The sequence below is a fragment of the Amblyomma americanum genome, chromosome 4 (genome assembly GCF_052857255.1).
Source record: "Amblyomma americanum isolate KBUSLIRL-KWMA chromosome 4, ASM5285725v1, whole genome shotgun sequence".
NCBI classification, from domain to species: Eukaryota; Metazoa; Arthropoda; class Arachnida; order Ixodida; family Ixodidae; genus Amblyomma; species Amblyomma americanum.
In genome coordinates this window covers 57,509,456-57,529,389 of record NC_135500.1, presented here as the reverse complement: position 1 = coordinate 57,529,389, position 19,934 = coordinate 57,509,456, and the positions used below count along the sequence as shown (strand labels likewise).

The window sequence follows — 19,934 nt, the reverse complement described above, 5'->3', positions numbered from 1 at the left end:
GGCGAGATCGTATCTTCTTGCCTGCCGCCCTTCCTGATTGGAATTTTATTGCTGACATTATGCAGGACTATGGTAGCGGAGAAGCAGCTATAAATATCTGCCAGTATTTTCACAACAGGCTTTTCTACATCCTGATTCCGCAATGCCTCTATCGCAGCTGATGTTTCCACTGAGTCGAATGCTTTCTGATAATGAATGAAGGTTATATATAATGGTTGGTAATATTTTGTGCATTTCTCTATTACCAGATTGATAGTGTGAATATGATCTACTGTTGAATCTCTATTACGGAAGGCTGCCTGATCACTTGGTTGATTGAAGTCTAAGGTTGCCCTGACTCTATTAGCGATTACCTTAGTAATTACCTTGTAGGCAACGGACAGTAAGCTGATCGGTATGTAATTTTTCAAGTCCTTGCCGTCTCCTTTCTTATGAATAAAGATAATGTTTGCGTTCTTCCAAGATTCTGGTACGGCGGAGGTCACAAGGCATTGCATATACAGGGTGGCTAGTTTTTCTAGCACAATCTCTCTTTCGTCCTTCAACATACCTGCTGTTACCTGACTGATCTTCACCAGCTGTTTTTGTCCTTTTCATTTCTGCTAAGGCTTTCTTTACTTCCCCTTTCGTTACTGGCAGGATGACGCATCGCTGTGCGCTACTCTCTCTCTCATTAACGCTCTGATTGCATTCACTACTGTATAGATTTGTGCAGAACTCTTCGGCTACTTTAACCATTCTATCCATATTGCTAATGACATTGCCCTCCTTGTCTTTGAACGCATACATCTGGTTTTTACTAATACCTAGTTTGCTCTTCACCGCTTTCAGGCTACCTCCGTTCTATAGAGCATGCTCGATCCTCTCCATATTGAACTTCCTTATGTCGGCTAACTTTAAAACTTCTTATTTAACTTCGATAGCTCTGCTAGTTCTATCATGTCTGTAGGGTAAGGCGCCCTCATGTTCTGGCGTTTCTTAATCAGATTTTTCGTCTCTTGAGATAGCTTGCCGGTATCTGTCGAACCGTCCTACCGCCTACTTCTACTGCGCACTTCGTAATGATAGCTGTCAGATTATCGTTCATTGTATGGACATTAAGATCGTCCTCCTCAGTTAAGGCTGAATATCTATTCTGCAGTGATATCCTGAATTCCTCTATTTTCCTCGCCGGCTTGCCCGCCTGAGATCACCCGTATCCCAAGATCGCTCAAAAGCTCGCCACGACGGCCACCGTCGCCGGCCACCGTCGCCACACCACCTATTTTCCTGGCGAATTCGTATGGCTTTGGAGACTAATATGAAAACGCGTTTTACACCACAAAATGCTGGCCGCCCACACAGGTCGTTCTGTCATCGTGGACCAACTCTGTGACCTGAACTACTACATTGCTCCTCTTACCGCTTGTGTGTGGCTGACGTTCCGCAACAACTGAAGTCTCGCACGTTGCCCGGTTGAAGCCTTCCACTCTCGTGACAGTGCCTGACTCGCCCAGAGGTCTCCGCCTGCGGAGGGGGAAAGTGTTACTGACTGGACGATAACGTCGACTCCGGGAGCCGGGACGAAGACGATGACATAGAAGCGCATGGCGGTTTTGGTGGGCTAGTGTTTTCTGGCTAGCGGCTGCCTGTCTCCGGGTGCCTGTGACTCCAATTGTAACGTTTAAGATGTTACAATATGTCTGGCACTTTAGGAGTAGGGTCTAATTCGACCTCGTGTTCCTCGTCAAACGACAATCATTAGAACTGCTACTGGTCTGGACATTAACCCAGCATTTACCATTTCGCCCCAAATAAAACATGAATAAATTGTAGCTTCATGCCAGTCTAAAACTGTAACGCAATTAAACCCGAATGCAGACGCGAACACGAGCGTAGCAGCAATTGTTCACAGCTCCCTACAACAGTGAATGAAACGCTGCAGAGAAGTAATTGAACGCGCGCACACACAGGTCAATTTTCGGTTGAAATAAACATTGCAGTAATCTACAGATTGCGCTTTCCTACGCTAACAGTGTATCACTTCAGATATAAATAGCAAATTTTATCCTTGTAGTGCCGTTTATTCGTTCAGTTTAGTAGTCGGCATTTATACGATTGGGAAACGAAAAGAAATTTTCCTGTGGTTGCGGCTCGTGGTCTTACTGCCAACAGTGAAAAAAGCGGAGCAAAAAATCCGCATTTTTTTCAATATACGTGCGTTACTGTGAAGAGGCGAACTTGAGATCGCTACTCTTCCTAAGCGCAGTCTAAGCACGAAAGTAGAGCTAACTTTCCTCCCCCAATTTTTCCTAAAAACATTGCTGCTGATCTCTGCTTCGATTTTTTTTAATGCGAAAGCATTACTATCCATAATGAGATAAGCCGTAAGCCTATGTGTATGTACTCGCAGATAGTACAGAAAATTCCAGCGATGGCAAGAAATGTAAAGTGTCGTGATCAGGCGGTCGCATGACGCATGCAGCAAACCGAGCACCGGCAGTTCAGACAATAATATACATGTCGTACGTCTACATATACTCGCCACTGCACGACCTCCATGTGGAGCCAGTTTTCGCGACATTCGTACAAAATTGACGCAACAGTCTGTCGTACAGCGTTCCGAGTGGTGTCAAACGATTGCTCGTTGCATGTCGCCTACATGTCCTAGTCTAGTTGGAGGCTAACTTGCGACAGTGATTCGAATCTACGACGTATGCATCTTCAATTGTATACCTCCCTGACTTCCATTTCAGAACTTTGATATAACCGTTCGTCGTACAGCGTTCTGGTTGGTGCTATAAGCACGTGTGTGTGTATGGATGGTATGATATATCGCGCCAGCGGAAACAGCGCAGCTAGTGGAGCACACTGCCTCATGCTTTCACATTCTCGCACGTAAGCAGCCTTATGTGTCGCTGTTTAATGAAAATTAGAACAAAATGAGGAACTAGCCTTTGTCCTCAGAGCGCCATATTGAGCATCCTCAACACAGTACGCACTAGTTGCGAAATCCCAGTGAAGAAAGTGCCCCCGAAAGAGCCCCAGTCGGAGGCGTCCAGTTTAGCCGTGATGGCTGCGTAGCATGATTCCTCAGTTTTCCCAGCCTCTCATTCCTCAGAAACAAATGCGAAGGTCTACGCAGAAAAGCGATGCTGCTTTTTGGGTGCAGCGGAACCTGGTCATTTTTCTTCTACCGTGTCGAGAATTTGATAACGATGGTCGACCGCAGGAATGAAAAGAACACGAGAAAGGGTATACACAGATAGTTGTGCCCTGGCAGCAAAACGTGTGGAGTAATTTAAATTTTGGGTGTTTCGAGACCCCATTCGCAGCTTCCAGAGGCGGCGCATACGGAGGCACCGTACAGAACTTAAGCAAAAATGTCTTTAGCGCCTTTTTCTCCACAAAAGCTTGTCTTATTCATCAGTTTTTGCAACTGAGCTCTCGTTTGTATCACAACAGTTGTCGCAGAGTACTCGGCTATAGGCCTTGAACTACAGCTACTGCACTCTGTTAAAAAAAAACATAAAAATCATTGAAGCAAGTAAATATCGTAGCCGAACAAAGAGCGTCTCAAAGAGAGCTTCTTTCGCGTTAATTAAACGTCGACCTTTCTCTCGCGGTGTGTTGCGCTCTGTGGCTTGCCGTTGGGTTTTAATAGGCCATTTTACCATGAGGATATGAAAAAAAAATAACTGAGGCTTTCGGCACGCTTTTATGGGCTCGCATAGGGGCAGCTTAGCAGCGATAGCTTTGATTTCGTTCCAGCGATTTTGCTCAGGAGCATTCATTGCACGAGGGTCTTAGATGAGAAAGGAATGTTCGAAACTTCCGATGGGGCTCTTCGGTATAGGAGGTGAGTAAGTAAAAAAACTTCATTCGGTGGTCAACAAGGGTGTGGAGGTGACATTTAGGAATATGTACAACAGCATGTATGCACAGACCGAAGACGGAAGTATTTTTTGAATATTAGTTTCGTGCAGCAGACTTAATAGCATTGAAACGCCGGGAGGCTTCGCACTGTTCAGGAATTCATCATGTTTTCCGCGATTTTCACCGTGACATGGTAGCACAGATCATATAGCGCAGCTACTTACGGGATTTAGACCTAAAGAGCAGAGGTTTGCGATTTTCCGTGGAGGAGCCTACAGGTTTACATCAGCTAATGCATGTATCCCCAGCAAATTTGATGGCTTTTTATATTGATGCCTCTGCGTGATAGGAGAACACGTGATCAAAAAATGATGAACAAAATTGACTTAATATAAGGCGAGGCCCTGGTGACCTATCAATAAATGTTGCATGAGCTGAGAGTCAAAGTGGAAATGTCATGCTATCTCTCAGAAACTGTTATAGAACCACAAGTAATATGATAAAAAAACGCTTTATTATGTGTAGCTTAAGTGGTGATTAAGCAGATGGAGAAACGTAAACATCATTCAGAATTTAGAAAATACAAAAAATTATACCGCCGCACGTCTTGACGTGCGGCGGTATAATTTTTTGTATTTTCTAAATTCTGAATGATGTTTACGTTTCTCCATCTGCTTAATCACCACTTAAGCTACACATAATAAAGCGTTTTTTTATCATATTACTTGTTGTTCTATAACAGTTTCTGAGAGATAGCATGACATTTCCACTTTGACTCTCAGCTCATGCAGCATTTATTGATAGGTCACCAGGGCCTCGCCTTATATTAAGTCAATTTTGTTCATCATTTTTTGATCACGTGTTCTCCTGCGGCACCATTCGTATCGGCATTTGCGACACTCGAAGCAACGTCGAGCTTGTGGTTTTTATTATACGGTACTAAGAATAATGAAAAACTAAACAAATAATTCACTCCTGTAGTGCGAACATTTTTATGGAGTATTTAAAAAATTGGAAACAAAAACAAGATTTTAACCCGTGCAGTGGGAGTAGCGGTAGAGCAGAAAAAATAAATAATCCCATAAGCATTACTAAAGCGAAAAAGAAATAACAAAAAAAAAGAAAATACCAGAGGTGCATGGTTCAGATACAACAGTCCGCATATAAGAACTGACGAAGAGAATTCAGTACACATTTCTAAACAGGAATTAAAAAAAACTAAACGCTCACTGTAGAGAGGTTTGGAAATAACAGCAACGAAAACACTTAAATGTGCTCAGAGCAAGAAATTGCATCATTGAGGATGAGGCTATTTAATCATTTCGGAACTGTGTAACAAACGATTTTCTCAGCAAAGTTGTATCCGGGTGGCGCTTTCCACAAATGCAGCCGGCGCAGCCAGGCGGCCTCCAATTGGCTGCCGGCTTGTGGCGGGTTTCCGAGGTATTTTTGTTTGAGCGCATCAAAATTTTTTGAAATGCAATAAAGATTTCACAAACTAAATAAAGAACATTGCGGAAAATACTAAGCGATATATATATATATATATATATATATATATATATATATATATATATATATATATATATATATATATATATATATATATATATATATATATATATACTTATGAAGGGAGCCAATAGTCACCGAAACCAAGGTGCATAGGGGAATGTTTAATTTTTTTTAATGTGTAGTGCTGATCAGTGGCATGATAATACTCCGATTAATCTATCGCTTAAAGAAAATTACGTATAAAGCAGTAGAAAAAACAACCATGCCGCCGGTGGGATCCGAACCCACGACCTCCGAATGTCCCGTCCGGTGCTCTACCAACTGAGCTACGGCGACGGCTGTCCACTCTGCTGCTCTCGTGGGTATTTATGTTTATTGGGGGTAACCGAACCTTGAGAGTGTTCACCAGCGCCACCCAAGTCCATAGCGGCGGACGTCGCACGTCCTGTATTACCGCGAGTGTGACGTAGAACGTCATCTAACGGTGAGAGGGGAAACTGTGCTAGAGCCCTCTTATGCTACCTATGGCATCAAGACTGCCAGAACCGAGACCCTCGTTAAGCTATTAGCAGGCAAGGTAAAGGAAAATGAGGGGCTCGCTTGACAAACATATGAAGGAAGCCAACAGCCACCGAAACCAAGGTGCATAAGGGAATGTGTTTATTTTTATATTTGTAGTGATGATTAGTGTTAGAATAATACTTCGAATAATCAGTTGGTTAAAGAAAATTGCTTACGAAGAAGCAGAAAAAACAGCCATGCCGCCGCTGGGATCCGAACCCATGACATCCGAATATCGCGGGCGGTGCTCTTTTGCTGCTTCATAAGTAGTTTTCTTTAACCAACTGATTAATCGAAGAATTATTCTAACACTAATCAGCACTACAAATATAAAAAACAAACACACATTCCCCTATGCCCCTTGGTTTCGGTGGCTGTTGGCATCACACACAAACACACACACACACACACACACACACACACACACACACACACACACACACACACACACACACACACACACACACACACACACACACACACACACACACACACACACACACACACACACACACACACACACACACACACACACACACACACACACACACACACACACACACACACACACACACACACACACACACACACACACACACACACACACACACACACACACACACACACACACACACACACACACACACACACACACACACACACACACACACACACACACACACACACACACACACACACACACACACACACACACACACACACACACACACACACACACACACACACACATATATATATATATATATATATATATATATATATATATATATATATATATATATATATATATATTGTCACGTAGTGACGGCAGTCGAAGCAGCGATGAAGACGGACGAAAGGGTCTTCTGAAAGAAAACTGTTTATTCGGCTGACTTGCACTCAAATTGGACTGAATCACTCGGCGGCGGCGCAGCGACAAGCGTGCTCGGCGGTCGTCGAACAGAATGCCCGCCGCTGTCAGCCGTGCTCAATTTAAAGCTGATAGCGAACTTTCGAGATAAAGCGTGCAAAGTTACTAGAACATTCCGGAACAACGTAGAATCAGCTCTGCCTGGCTGCGATCAATCGAGATAAATCTAGTCGCGTCTTGCGTCGCAAAGAAAGCGATAAGGTGGTGTAGCGGCAGATTTGAAAAACGAACAAACATTGCAAATATTGGCGGCATTACTCCCCTCTCAAAGAAGCATCGACCCGATGCATTAAAACAAATAATGCGACTAGTAAGAGAAAAAACGGATTTTGCGAAAATAGAGCATGGAAATGCAGCGGTCCTTAGCGCCCATAATACGGCTTCAGACGGACTACATGGACAACTTCTGGTCGTACGCGGCGTCGCTGGGATGCAGTCATTGCGTCAGGGATGACTTCATAATCCAGTTCACCTAGCCGACGAAGAACCTTGTACGGGCCGAAATAGCGGCGCGAAAGCTTTTCACTCAATCCACGGCGGCGAATGGGCGTCCACACTCAGACTTGGTCTCCTGGCTTGTGTTCCGCGTTGCGTCTTCGTAGGTTGTAGCGTCTGGCGTCGCACCGCTGCTGATCTTTGATCCGTAATCGGGCAACCCTTCGAGCTTCTTCTGCGTGTTGAAGGTAGGCGGCAACGTCGACGTTCTCTTCTTCTGTAACGTTGGGCAGCATGGCGTCTAGCGTGGTCGTGGCGTCCCTGCCATGAACGAGCCTAAAATGTGTCATCTGGGTGGTCTCCTGCACTGCGGTGTTGTAGGCGAAGACGACGTAAGGCAGGATGATATCCCAGGTTTTGTGTTCGGCATCGACATACATGGCGAGCATATCGGCGATGGTTTTATTCAGGCGCTCGGTCAGCCCGTTGGTCTGCGGATGATATGCAGTTGTCCTCCGGTGGCTGGTTTGGCTGTAGCGCAGGATGGCTTGCGTTAGTTCAGCCGTGAATGCTGTTCCTCTGTCCGTGATGAGCACTAAGCCTGTTATACTGAGTGGCACAGGCAGGGGCATATTGGTTTACATTCTTTTTTTTCTGGCTGCCCCACCATACTTTTTTTTTGTCCGTGATGAGCACATCGGAGCCGCCGTGTTGAAGAAGAATGCACTCCACGAAAAATTTGGCGACTTCTGCTGCTGTTCCGTTCGGTAGGGCTTTCGCCTCGGCGTAGCGGGTCAGGTAGTCGGTCGCTATGATGATCCACTTATTTCCAGATGTTGACGTTGGAAAAGGGTCAAGCAAGTCCATGCCGATCTGCTGAAGGGGCCTTGAGGGAGGTTCAGTGGGGTTCAGAGATCCTGCTGGTCGTGTGGGTAGAGTCTTTCATCGCTGACAATCTCGGCAGGTTTTCACATAGTGTGCCATATCGGCAGAAAGTCGGCGCCAGTAATACTTGTTTTGAATGCGGGGGAGCGTGCGAGTTAACCCGAGATGTCCAGCGGTCGGCTCGTCGTGTGAAGCCTGTAGAACTTCTTCGCGGAAGCAAATAGGTACAACAAGAGGGTAGGCTGTATTGTTCGCTGTAAAGTTCTTCTTCACAAGGACCTAATTCTGCACACAGAAGGAAAACAGTCCTCGCTTGAATGAAGCGGGGGATGAAGAAACCTTGCCTTCCAGGTGCTCGATGAGGTCTTTTAGTTCGGAGTCCGAGCGTTGCTGCTGAGCAAAAGAGCTGGGGCTGATTGGTCCCAGGAAGGCGTCCTCATCGTCGTCCGGCGGCGGTGCACCTACAGGGACTCGTGAGAGGAAATCGGCGTCAGAGTGCTTGCGTCCGGACTTGTAAACGACGGTGACGTCAAACTCCTTGAGACGCAGACTCCATCGAGCGAGTCGGCCGGAGGGGTCCTTCAAATTGGCAAGCCAGCAGAGCGCGTGGTGGTCGCTGACCACCTTGAACGGTCATCCGTAAAGGCAGGGGCGGAATTTCGACGTAGCCCAGATGATGGCAAGGCACTCCTCAGTTGTCGAATAGTTAGCCTCGGCCTTGGAAAGGGAACGGCTAGCGTATGCGATGACGTTCTCCAGCCTGTCACTTTTTGAACGAGGACGGCGCCTTGTCCCACGCTGCTAGCGTCGGTATGAACTTCTGTATCAACGTTTTCATCAAAATGCGCAAGGATCGGTGGGGACTGTAAACGACGCTGAGTTCCTTGAAGGCTTCTGCTTGCGGCGCTTCCCATTTAAACGGCACGTCTGCCTTCGTCAGTCGGGTCAGGGGCTCGGCGATGCGCGAAAAGTTTTTCACAAATCGTCGGTAATATGCGCACACTCCGAGGAATCTGCGCACTGCTTTCTTATCAGCCGGCGGTGGAAACTGTTCAATAGCAGCTGTTTTCTGCGGGTCTGGGTGTACTCCTTCCTTGCTAACGATGTGGCCTAGAAAGAGCAGCTCTTCGTAGGCAAATTGGCATTTCTCTGCCTTCAAGGTTTGGCCAGACGACTTGATGGCGTCTATTATTGTTCGAAGTCTTTTGAGGTGCTCTTGAAAGTTCGAGGCGAAGACAACGACGTCATCTATATATAGCAGACAAATTTGCCACTTCAGGCCTGCCAGCGCTGTATCCATTACTCGCTGAAACGTCGCTGGTGCGGAACAGAGACCAAATGGCATCACCTTGAACTCAAACAGCCCATCCGGAGTGATGAATGCTGTCTTCTCGTGATCTCTTTCGTCGACCTCAATTTGCCAGTAGCCGCTCTTGAGGTCTATCGATGAGAAATATCGGCGTTGTAGAGGTGGTCCAGTGTGTCGTCGATGCGGGGGAGGGGGGTAGACGTCCTTCTTTATTATGTTCTTCAAGCGACGGTAATCCACGCAGAATCGAAGTGCGCCGTCTTTCTCACTAGAACAACCGGTGCCGCCCATGGGCTGTTTGAAGGCTCGATGACGTCGTCGCCAAGCATTTCTTCGACTTGTTCCCGGATGGCTTGTCGTTCTCGCGGTGACACACGGTAGGGGCTTTGACGGAGAGGTCGGACGTGTTGATCCGTTATAATGCGATGTTTGGCAATTGGCGTCTGTCGCACCTTCAGCGATGTCGAAAAACACTCACTGTAGCTTTGAAGCGGATTAAGGATCTGGTCTTGTCTGTTCCGGTGCAGGGCTGGGTTGATGTCGAAAGTGGCCGAGCTCTCTTGGTCAGGCGAATCTTCTGCGGAGGGGTCGTAGAGGGCGAAGGAGTCTCGTACGTCAGATATTTCGTCGAAAAAAGCACTCGTCGTTCCTCTGTTAATGTGCCGGTATTCTTCGCTGAAGTTAGTCAGCAGTACTTCGGCCTGGCCATTGCGGAAATGTGCGATGCCGTTTGCAATGCTGATTCCTCGGTCTAGAAGAAACTGCACGGTCTCCTCGATGATGGCTTCAGCGTTAATGGCTTTCGCGGCGACCACGGTCACGATAACGCTTGATCGTGGTGGGACGCTCATTTCTTCCTCCAGGACACTCAGAGCAACGTGATTTTCCCCAGTATTCATCGAAGCGATGACTTTGTCCGTCGAAAGCGTCATCTGCTTGGATCGGAGGTCGATGATCGCCTGATGCTCATTAAGGAAATCCATGCCCAAGATCACTTCGCGGGAGCATTGCAGTAGCACAACAAAGGACGCAGGGTAGGTATGTCCTTTGACAGTCAGTCACTCGCGCTGTGCATCGTCCTGATGGCGTAATGAGGTGGCCCCCTGCGGTGCGAATTTGTGGGCCGTCCCAAGCCATTGTGACATTGCTCAGCTGGGCAGCGAACGTTCCATTCATCACCGAGTAATCGGCTCCTGTGTCGACTAGAGCGGTAACTTTCCGACCGTCGATAGTCACTTTTAAGTCGGAGGTCCTGGCTCTTGCATTGGATGTCGCTCTCGGCGTCGGGTCACGGCTTCGTCGCGTATGCGAGTCGCGGGTGGGGCGTGTGTTCGAAGCTCTTTTGGGTGGCGGCGTCGTTTTCAAGGCAGCCTGCATCGTGGTCGGGGTTCTCATTGTATGCGGTGTCAGTGCAGCGAGTGCCGGTTCTTCATGCGGAGTCGCGGGTACAGCGTCTTCATGGGGCGTATTCGGTGGAGGATCTTCGGCGTTTCGCTCTTGAGCAACCTCACCTCCAGAGGTTGCTGCCTTTAGTTTCCCCTACGGGGGCTGGGAGACCTTCCTCGTACCGCGGCTGCGTTGCTGCGGCGTGGCGACGCAAAGCGCGAGGTTTACGGCGATGGTGAGCGCGAAAAGCGGATCGGCGTGTACTATTCTCGACGCAGGTACTCGTCGATTTCCTGCCGACGTTGGCTGAAGCGTGGTCGTGGGGCGTTAACGGCAAATCCTCGAAGAGCGATACATCGGTACGGGCAGTGACGAAGAATATGGCCGGCCTCACCGCAATGGAAGCACAACGGCCGGTAGTCGGAAGTCCTCAAGGCGTCGCATTTCCTGGGGCTTGAGCGTCGGTCATAGGCTGGGCGGGCGGGGGCTGGGAGGCGGAGTTGTGGAACAAGTGGCTCATCTCGGGGAGGACGTGGGGGTTGTCGTTGGAGCTGAGCAGTTCTTACTGCAGCGGCGTAGGTCATGGTCTGGGGTTCTGTGGCCGTCGGGGTGCCAAGTGCCTGTTGCACTTCTTCCCGTACCACGTCCATCATAGTAGCTGCTTGTGGCTGTGGGGAGGATGGCAGTAATCGGCGTAGCTCCTCTCGGATGATTTCGCGGATAGCCTCCCGCAAGCTTTCGCTGGTGGTGGCCGGCGTGTCCGAACGGATTGCACAGGCAGAGGAAGGGCGGTTGTACTGCCGAGCTCGGAGGTCGAGGGTCTTCTCAATCGTGCAGGCTTCTTGCATGAATTCCTCGACTGTTCTTGGCGGCTGGCGGACGAGGCTGCCAAAGAGTTGTTCTTTTACGTCGTGCATTAAAAACTGAACTTTCTTTTCCTCGGTCATCCTGGGGTCGGCGCGGCGAAATAGGCGCTTCATCTCCTCGACGTAACCGCGAACGGGCTCATTCGGAAGCTGGATCCTGGACTCTTGAAGTCGTTCGGCTCTTTCCTCACGACACTGGTGAATACCTTCAATAGTTCTTTCTTGAATAGCTCCCATGTCGTAAGGGACGGCTAGTAGTTTTCGTACCACGTGAGTGCGGAGCCTTCCAATGAGAAGAACACGTGTCCAATTTTTGCCGCCTCATCCCACTTGTTGAATGACTCCACGCGCTCAAATTGATCCAACCATTCTTCAGGGTGTTCGCCTAGGGATCCATTGAAAGTTGGCGGCACCCGCGACTGCTGTAGTATGATCGGTGTCGACATCTTCGGCTAGGTTGCGGTGCTCGTAGCAGCGTCTTTTAGCTGTCTGGTGCGGTCCGGCAGTTTCCCGAATTCAGGCTCCTCTCCCTGGAGACGTCGGCTGGCTCGCTGAGCTGTTGGCTCGTCCCCGGGTGTGAAGCGCTGAGGGCTGGCTTCACGACTTGAAGGGGGCGTCCGGAACATGGAAGGCAACCCCGCACCTCCACCAGATGTCACGTAGTGGTGACGGCAGTCGAAGCAGCGATGAAGACGGACAAAAGGGTCTTCTAAAAGAAAACTGTTTATTGGGCTGACTTACACTCAAAATGGACTGAATCACTCGGCGGCGGAGAAGCGACAAGCGTGCTCGGCGGTCGTCGAACAGAATGCTCGCCGCTGTCGGCCGTGCTCAATTTAAAGCTGATAGCGAACATTCGAGATAAAGCGTGCAAAGTTACTAGAACATTCCGGAACAACGTAGAATCAGCTCTGCCTGGCTGCGATCAATCGAGATAAATCTAGTCGCGTCTTGCGTCGCAAAGAAAGCGATAAGGTGGTGTGGAGGCAGATTTGAAAAACGAACAAACACTGCAAATATTCGCGGCATCATATATATATATATATATATATATATATATATATATATATATATATATATATATATTAAGCCGCCGCCGTCGCTGAGTGTGGTTATGGCGCTCGACTGCTGGCCCGAAAGACGCGCGTTCAATCCCAGCCGCGGCGGTCGAATTTCGACGGAGGCGAAATCCTAGAGGCCCGTGCGCTGTGCGATGTCAGTGCACGTAAAAGAACCCCAGGTGGTCGAAATTTCCGGAGCCTTTCACTACGGCGTCCCTCATAGCCTGTGTCGCTTTGGGTCGTTAAACCCTCATAAACCTAAACACACATACATTCATGTGTTGCCTGAAACACAGTTTGAGTTTTAACAGCTGAAGAAGAGAATTTCAACAGTAGGAAAAGAAATTTGTTGACAAAATCTGGCAAGCAAACACAATGTAATAATATTTTATTCATAGATGTATTTCGACATGCCAAAGCAGCACCGTTGGCTATGAGACAAAGAAAAGTGGAGGCCTCTTCTTGGGATTACGTAACGAGCATTAAAACGTTAGTACACAGCATTTCTGCACTTAACCTCCATAAAAATTTTGCCACCAGGACAAGGATTGAACCAATAACATTCAATCTAACAAATGAAAGCCATAGTCCCGGTGCCACAACTGCGTATCACCGTTTTGCAAGTGCTATTGAGGCCCATTACTGTTTGAGGACATTAGTGAACAAATCATTGCAAAGGAGCCCCATTTCTAACGTAAGGTAATCTTTTGGGGAGCTGCCCGGCACTTGACTGAGCACGCAACTGCCAATGTCATATACCTGACAAACGTTTGGACAAATGGCTCTCGACAACACATCATGCTGCAATTATTCTCATAAAAAGGCGCTAGCATCACCACAAGTGCTGACACTCCGAGGATGAGTCGTTAGGCATGTGCAGACGAAAATGTTCACAGCATTCAGAGAGACATACCAGATATGCTTGGTAGCTAGCTGCCACTCCTCACCGAAGTGCAAGCTGTCTTCAATAAATGTGCAATACCTTTACCCCATGGCCTTCAGTTCTGTCATTTACACCTCCTGATAAGGCTGTTAAAAACGCGCGATTTGCTTGCTCTTTGGTATTTGCAATCCAAGCTTTACAGGACTGCTTTCCTTAAAAAGCTTTAGCAAAATTAACACAATGTAGTAAACTATCAAGTAAAATATACACTGTGGACCATAAGCCACACAAGGAACAATTAGCAAACATTCAAATCAATACTGATTTTCCAGTCGCCTGTTTCCCGAATTGTAACAGTAAAACAACAAACCGCCATCATCTGCGGCGTAGAGTCCATGGAAGTACCCGCTCCTTGCTAGGCGTGGAAAATGGATGCTTACACGGTATTACCATCGTCTGCCATTTTTCTAACTGCATGGCTGACAAGTAATAAGCAATGGCTGGGAAGGCAGCTATTATATTTCTTTTTTTAGGTTATTTTAAATGTAAAAAAATAGTTTTCAGTCTTGCTTGTATCAAGAAACCTTACACCAAGTAACAATACATGACATTATCAGGGTCCTGGGCACTTGAGCAGGTACACAACCTCATTTTATACGGCTTGCACATGTTACCTTACACCCTAATAGGCAAAATAACAAAACTCTTAGGAAATCCTCTGTGGATAGTTTGAACGCGTTGCCATTTTCTGTTGCTGTTGGTTGTGTTGCAGCTAATGCCCATATGCGAAATTAAGCATTCTCTACTTCACATTCGCACATCCTAGGTAGTCATCATACCCCTCCCGGCGCAGTGGTGCAGTGGTGCAGCGGTTAAGCGATACGCCACTACCCTGCGATGGCAGGTCCTGCCACCAGTGAGGTTTGTGAGACACAGGTTGCTCTTTCCGAGCAAGTTCTTGTAACTAATCATTAACTGCCACCTGCAATGTTGGGCAGTTTTCTCAAAACTCGGTTACAAGGCTGTCAGTAAATCAATGACTGCTACCAAAATGTTGCTTGGGAAGAGCAAATTGGGTCTAAAGTTGATTATTACTAAGATGGTCACTTGTGACGATGGTCACCATTTCCGCTAGCACAGACCCTTTTAATGCTCAGCATTAAAATAAGGCAGGCCTATCGCAGTACAAAGATTTCTACACTTTTCAAACACTTTACCAGCAAAAAATCTCAGCAAGAACATACTGTCACAGTGTGGGCAAAGGTTCATCCCCTTCACCTCCTGCATTTTCTTTCCTGCTTTGTAAACCTGTCGTGCTACACCTCCCGTCCCGTTCTTCACTGTATCACCCACGCCATGTCCATGATTACGACGGTCAGTCGGTGGCACCAGGTCATGTTATGGACCAAAATATGACAAAATGGGCTGTAGTGTAAGATGAAGCATTTGCGCTAGGCCCGCAACCAGTAAAATACATCATCGCCATCTGCCACATCACGACATTTTTCAGGTTGCTGCTGAGTCCCACTATGAAATCCTGAAACCCAACATCATTTTTAATCAAGAAAAAAGGCTGCTTGCTTTTGAGTAGGATTTCAGTTTGACAGCATGTGCTACAAATCATTTCCGACCACGTTTCATCCCAAATATCTCAATGTGAATGTGCTCTACTTGGCACGTCTCTTGCTGTAGAATAAAATTAGCTGAGAAATGCACTTTGTCCCACCGCCATTATTCAAACTTTCTCCCACCTCTTACGCTGTTTTAAAGGTCATTACAGCCAATTAAACGTATTGTCCCACCGCCATTATTCAAACTTTCTCCCACCTCTTATGCTGTTTTAAAGGTCATGACAGCCAATTTTCAAACATAAACTGCTTCCTTCTGAATTACAAATGGCAAAACAAATGGAATAGCAATTCATTTAAATGTGGTCCGGCATGGCATTTGAGATGTATTATCCTCCGAAGCTGCATCTTGGCTGTGAGGGTAATCATAGCAGACTGCTGTGGACTGATTTCGACTACATGAAGTTCTTAATGCAGATTGACATCGCAGAGCAGTCAGGCGACTTTTGCTCTATGAAAATGTGGCTGACACACCCAAACTTGGTTTACATGCATAGATCACCAGAGGTGAGAAGGTCGGCCGAGGCAGATTGAATTGAACGGCGGAAACAAAACCAAGCCTAAAAACAACCCAAACTTCGCATTAGGCACCACCTCAGCAACTAGCTTAGTCATCTTTGGCACCGGCGTATCACCATCTTCTTCCCTGCATTGCATGAACAAGCATATGTTTGTAGAGTTGGATGTTACCAGATGAATTCTTCTGAGAAAAGGTTCCATGTAATGCTTGAAACGCGTTATCATCGATGTAGCTGTCAGTGAGTTTCTCCTGTGCTGCTGTCATCACCACTCTAGGCCTTGGTGTTTTGCACTTACTGTGAATTTAGAGCAGAAACCAGGCCTAGCTGTGTAGTACAACCAGTGAGCTTATAATGCAGGTGATACAAGACAAGTATGCTTTTGTGATTTTTCAACAATATTTTAATATAGCAGTTTCAGTTGGTGGGAGCAAACTTCTTGAAGGTAATTCCAGATGCTCTTTTTGTTATATACCATTGCTTGAAGCCATTCACACAACAAGCTGGGTTCGTCCAGCGGGAGCTTGTGCATTGTAAGGTGACAGATGGAAAAAAAGTTTTTCGTGAATTTAAAATGCAACAGCCTGTTGCTGTGACCACTATACAAATTTTTCGTAGGAGTCTCAAAGATACTTGTCTTTCAGAAGTGTAAAGTACTTCGACAAGCGCCACTCGTGTTAAATGTACACGCACACGATTGTATTTGCTTCATTTCTAAGTCTGGCGGTGGCCACGAACGGTATTCAGAAGAGACTTCCACTTGATGAATTAATTCATAAAAATACCTGCATATTGCACTCGTCAGCATGAACATGCCGTTACTTAGCCGTATGGCCGTATTCCGAGTTTGTGTCGTAATCAAAAGAGTCAATATCTGCTGCAGCTTCAATACCTGATTGGTTGAAATGCCGGAAGCGGACGCGGAAGTTCGGATGCAGCAGAAATTATCAAAGGAAACTAACCGGGACGTCACGTAGATTACACGGCAGTGGATCAAAAATGGCAGCTTTCTGGACGTTTCGCTGCAGCAACCGCACTGCAGTGACATCGTGCCGCTGCGCACAGTCGCAAGCGAACCGACATCTGCTACCGGTGTTTCGACCAGCAGTGTCGCTTTTAGCGCATACGTTCGCATAATGATTTGACCAATCAGGTGTGGCCGCTGCAGCAGATTGTGACGCTTTTGATTGTGACACAAACTCAGAATACGGACATTGCTAGCAGTAGGACAGTGTTCCGTTTCCTAATTCATGCTTTTTTTGCAAAAACCGCAACAGTGCCAGGACATAGTGACAGCCAGCACTCTGCATGTGCAAGCAAGTTTCTCATAGAAGGGTGAAAATTCGGGCATCTTTTTCATAGCACGAACCACCGCCTAGATACGACCATAGGGTGAAAATCCAGAATAGCCGACTACACCAATGAAACGTTTCGATATTTAACAGTGCCAAAAATGGTTTTATGGGAGTTGACGTCCCAAAGTTACTCAGGCTATGAGAGTCGACATAGAGAAGGTCCCCAGAAATTTCGACCACCTGGGGATCTTTAACGTGCACTGACATCGCACAGCACACGGGCCTCTCGAATTTCGCCTTCATTGAAATTCGACCGCCGCGGCTGGGGTCAAACCCGCGCCTTTGGGTGAGCAGCCGGGCGCCATAACCACTGAGCCACCGCGGCGGCTCAATGCCAAAAATGGAAGCTTAAGTGTTATATTTTTTTCAAAGTACATTTGCTTTAATGAGAGTGTATGTATACATGAGGTTCCATAGTGCAAATGAAGGAACAGGACACAAGCGCCCTTGTCATTGTGTCTTGTCTCTTCGTTTAGCGCAATAGAGCCTCATATATGAATGACCCACTGTCTTTAGCCACCACCCTTCTGAAAGGTTTATCTGTCAAACACAAAAAAATTAACTATATTTGCTAAGGTAGAAAGCCCTCTGTAAACTCAGTGCTCATTTACACCTATTTGTATTCTGTTCGTTGACTGGAATATAAAAAAATAATTTTTATTATGGGTAACTTCGACTGTGAGATGGTTTTCTTGCAATATTTTTGGCAAAAATTTATTTTCGTAGTCGTAGGTATATTTTAGGGCTAGCAGCAGCGCACCAAAGAAACCTCGTCGCCCTGGCATTCCCATAGTCGAAGAGCTTTCTTAAGGAGTATATAACCTAATTATTGGGCTTGTGTTTTCCTATTTGAAGTGATGCATAAGGCAGAAGTATACATCGATTACCATGTGGTATCCTCTTATGTATGCAAAATAATTTACATTCGAATTTCTCTGTCAAGCTGCTCGGTTTTTGTTTTCAATAGCTGAACGATGACTCCGACGTCCAAGTTGCGTAGAGGTCACGCCAATCATGTGAAAACAAATAATCGCTGCTTCGTCACATTAATACACTACACTACGCAGCGATTATTTGTTTTCACATGATTGGCGTGACCTCTACGCAACTTGGACGTCGGAGTCATCGTTCAGCTATTGAAAACAAAAACCGAGCAGCTTGACAGAGAAATTCGAATGTAAATTATTTTGCATACATAAGAGGATACCACATGGTAATCGATGTATACTTCTGCCTCGAGCAGCCTCAAGAACCGAAATTATAAAGAATGAAGAAGCCGCTATTATATTGGTGCCTTTTCATGCCTCATGTGACCCTTAAGGAACTTTGACATCACAGAACTGCTAAAACCTAAACCGAAAAAAAAAATTGCATGAGAGAAAAATTTGATTGTAAGTTTCTTAAGGGTCACAAGCAAACAACTCGTGATGATCCATGTATATACCCCGTTTTATACGTAAGGCGCAACGATGTCAAAGTTAGGGCCCCTGTTTGTGCCGCCTACATCTGCGGGAAAAAAATAGTGCGTTCCTTGTGGAGAGCGGAAAAGATTGAATTCTTTGTCGCCAGGTTTACTACATGATACATTTGTCGTGATCTTGATTAAATGCACTGTGATTACTGACGACACGCAGTCGCTTTCTCGTATCTAAGACCATTCAGCCACAAAACAAGCGCAGAGTAACAAGCCTCCCTTTTTTTCGTGCAGACGACTTCCGTACCTTTCACAGCATTTCACTACAAAAAAGAAAACATGCCACGAAAATTAGGTGTCGATACTCCTTCAAGATACTCGCATAAACGGTGACGCCACCTTTCCCTTTAGGTAATATTTAGGATATCTAGGATGAAGACGATCAGTTGCTGGAGCTTGACAACATGGCCTGGGCAATGAGACAGTGTAGAAGCTTCATGTGCACAGTAGAGATGCACTTGTTATCGAATAATTTTGTAAATAAAAACACCTGCACGCTGCAGTCAACGATGACCAAAATCAAAGTAACAGTAACAGCGAAACGCCCATAATACAGACCATAGACGAGGCTGAAACTGTACTGTGAACACGAAAAACGGAACAGCAATACTGAAAGAAAGGAAGCAAACGAACCTACACACGTAATCTTTCACATGGCCAACCAATTAGGGAATGAAGGAAACATCGTGAACAAGAGCAGGTTTGCTCCAGACTCAAGACTGACATTTTTCACAAGTGCGGAGTCTTTCTCTCTGTCTGTTGTTTCAAGATTTAAAGAAAAGCATACCAACCATCACATGCACCTGCAGCCTCATCTCGAGTACTAGGCTTCGTCCGCACATTTAGTAGTAAGGCAATGTAAGCAACTATAATGCACGGTTTGCTCCTACTTACGAAGCGCAATATAGTACTCAACTGCGAGATTTTTGTGAAGTACTTGCCGCCGACGTATGAGAAGACAGTTGCTGTAGGTGTTTTGCCCTCTAGTTCACAGAAGAAGACAGCAGCGCAGGGAATGGAAGCCCAGCAAGCTGCGTCTTGTGCACAAAGCAGATACACCGCGTATTCTTGGAGCTCAACAGAGCCCGTGCTTGCCGCCGCATATCCTTTTCGGCACTGCGTCCTATCACAAATTTTGTTGGGTTTCTACCATAAAATATACTGATAATAACCTGGTTTTTGATTCAGATTAACTCCCAAACTAAAAGCGCGCAAAAGAATGAAGAAAAACCAGACGCCACTAGTCATTTATTTCCTTCATAGCGGCTTTGA

At 46.4% G+C, this 19,934-nt stretch overlaps 1 protein-coding gene and 1 non-coding gene across 5 annotated transcripts in view; both read right to left on the bottom strand.

Moving 5' to 3' along the window:
- Positions 1-4,164, bottom strand: part of LOC144130129 (uncharacterized) — a 102,028-nt gene extending 97,864 nt beyond the window's left edge. For all 4 annotated transcript variants that reach the window (XM_077664139.1, XM_077664141.1, XM_077664142.1 and 1 more), the window contains exons 1-2: positions 4,080-4,164; positions 1,403-1,506 (exon numbers count right to left, since the gene is read on the bottom strand). The gene's annotated coding sequence lies outside the window, so the exon portion shown is untranslated. The remainder of the gene's footprint in view (positions 1-1,402; positions 1,507-4,079) is intronic.
- A 1,469-nt stretch (positions 4,165-5,633) lies between these two features.
- TRNAS-GGA (transfer RNA serine (anticodon GGA)) lies at positions 5,634-5,706 on the bottom strand. The gene has a single exon. It is a non-coding gene; the product is annotated as a tRNA-Ser (tRNA).
- Between the last annotated feature and the right edge of the window lie 14,228 nt (positions 5,707-19,934).